We start from the raw sequence: 3,057 nt of genomic DNA on the forward strand, positions 1-3,057 counted from the left end.
TTGACATACCTTATTGCAACTACGCTGGGTTCCATTTCTTTCCTGATGTAAAGCCCTACACCCCATTGTGCTATTCCTGCTTTGACTCCTGACAGGTAGACCTTGTATTCTCCCACTTCCTCTTCTTTCTCACCCCTTACCTGAATGTCACTAACAGCTAAAACGTCCAGCCCCATCTTACTTGCAGCCTCTGCCAGCTCTATCTTCTTCCCAGAGTAGCCCCCATTGATATTAATAGCTCCCCACCTCAATACCATTTGTTTGCCAAGTCGTATCTTTGGAGTCCCTGGTTTGTCAGTTAGAGGTGGGACTCCGTCACCTCCAAAGGTCCGAGGCATTTTGCTCTGATTGTTGCCAGCATCATATTTAAAGTACCAGGGAAGCAGGTTGCTAGCCTTACTTGCCCCGAGTCCCACTGGGTTTTACCCCTAACGGCTGAGGGACTAACCGGTGGATTTTGTAGTCTTTGCCGTATGAGCACAAAGGTGACCAAAACTCAGAATGTGTCCGAGATGCCCAGCCTTATTCCAAAGTAACTGGTATCCCGACTGTCGGGACCACTTACTTGGCCACTCATACGTTGCCCGTGGTTCATGAACTAGGACATGACTACAGGAACCCACACCATGAACCACAATCACAAAATCTATAAAAAGAGAAATATTTGTCTTCCTCTATTTGACAATCCTGGACACATTTACTGTATGTTTTTGTGTTTATGTTTTCAACTGGCAATTTTTGTTTTGTAGTGGTTGACATTTAACAGCTGGTGACACGTAATGCTTTTCTGTCTGGCTGCTAGGCCAGTGACAGATTCTGGAGTTGCGCTGGATGATGATAAACTATGTGATCAAAAGTATCCGGACACCTGACTGAAAATAACTTAACATTTCGTGGCGCCCTCCAACGACAATGCTGGAATTCAACATGGTAGCCTTGATAACAGCTCTCGCATTCATATGTTCAATCAGGTGCTGGAAGGTTTCTCGGGGAATGACAGCCCATTCTTCACGGAATGGTGCACTGAGGAGAGGTATCGATGTCGGTCGGTGAGGCCTGGCACGAAGTCGGCGTTCCAAAACATCACAAAGGTGTTTCATAGGTTTCAGGTCAGGACTCTGTGCAGGCCAATCCGTTACATGGATGTTACTGTCATGTAACCTCTCTGCCTCAGGAGGTGCATTATGAACAGGTGCTCGATTGTGTTGAAAGATGCAATCGCAACCCACAAATTGCTTTTCAACAATGGGAAGCAAGAAGATGCTTAAAACATCAATGTAAGCCTGTGTTGTGATAGTTCCATGCAAAACAACAAGGGGTGCAAGCCCCCTCCATGAAAAACACGACCACACTGTAACACCACCGCCTCCGAATTTTACTGTTGGCACTACACACGCTGGCAGACGTTCACTAGGCATTCGGGATCCCCACACCCTGCCATCGGATCAGCACACTGTGTACCGTGGTTCGTCACTCGACTCAACGTTTTTCCACTGTTCAATCGTCCTCCTTACACCAAGCGAGGCGTCGTTTGGCATTTACTGGCGCGATGTGTGACTTATGAGCAGCCTCTCGACCACGAAATACAAGTTTTCTGACCTCCTGCGTAATTGTCATAGTACCTGCAGTGGATCCTGATGCAGTTTGGAATTCCTGTGTGATGGTCTGGGTAGATGTCTACCTATTATGCATTACGACCCTCTTCAACTGTTGGCGGTCTCTGTCAGTCAATAGACGAGTTCGGCCTGTACGCTTTTGTGCTGTACGCGTCCCTTCACGTTTCCACTTCACTAACACATCGGAGACAGTGGACCTAGGGATGTTTAGAAGTCTGGAAATCTCGCGTACAGACGTATGACACAAGTGACACCCAATCATCTGACTACGTTCAAAGTCCTTGAGTTCAATGGAGCAGCCAATTCTGCTCTCTCACAGTACAATGCAGCTAATATGAAAGACGTTTGTTTTTGGAAGTGTTCGGATACTTTTGATAACACAGTATTCACATGTTTAACTTCTGGGGCCTGAACTAATATCTCACTTCATTATTTCGTAGTTAGTATTACTACATCTAAATTATATGGTGCATAAAACTTGTACCATAAAAAAATAAAATAAAATAAATCCGATTTGAATTGCATAAAACTGAGAAAGCATTAGATCGAGAAATAAATGTGTTAAAGTGAAAAATGGAAAGGTATGACAAAAATATTATGCAGAAGATTTACAGCTACTCATGATAGACATTGTACCTTTATACATGAAGTTCTAAGAGACAAGGCTCTCCGACATGCAGATTAGATGAAAGTTGATGACTCCTTGAGTTGGTCAAGCATATCCAAGAAATCATGCAGAAATACTAAGTTTATTTATGTGAACGGTTAGAGGAGATGCATTTGTACAGAATACAATGCAGAAAGTTGTACCTTATATTAAGAAAAAGCTTGCTGTTATCCCTGCAACTACAGTATACTGGTCGTCCACATTCAGGAGAAGCAGCCGAAATACTGCTTTGGTAACGACAACCATAACAAAATATTATGTAATTATAATCACATGGTTATTCAGCAATATACAGATAAAACCAGTCCAGCTTTTGGAAATACATACAGGGCGAAGAAAAATTCCCGCACTCTGACTTTGCATCGCGATTCCTCACATACTGGCAATAAATGGACGATGAAGATTGGCAGTCTGATAACACTGTAATCACATGTCGGTAAGTACCTATGTTAGAGGAGAGACCAGTGCTGTGCAGTTCGTGCAGTGTATAGTATTTTTGATTAGCATGCAGGAGGTCGGAAGTTCGATTCTGGGTCGAGGCTCATTTGTTTTTATTCGCTAAAAGTAGTCTGCTTGGTACAGTATCTGGCGACTTAATCACAAAACAACTTTTAAAGTTCGGCTTCTACAATGCATTTGCAGTTACATACTATGAACACAGAAATGGAAGTACAAGCATTTTCATTAGTCATCTTTTAAAGAAGTCTTTTGCACGTCGTGGACGCGAATTGTTTTTCACCACTGCAACTACTACATTCTAAACCTGTTTTCCCT

This window comes from Schistocerca serialis, chromosome 11 (genome assembly GCF_023864345.2).
Source record: "Schistocerca serialis cubense isolate TAMUIC-IGC-003099 chromosome 11, iqSchSeri2.2, whole genome shotgun sequence".
Lineage (NCBI taxonomy): Eukaryota > Metazoa > Arthropoda > Insecta > Orthoptera > Acrididae > Schistocerca > Schistocerca serialis.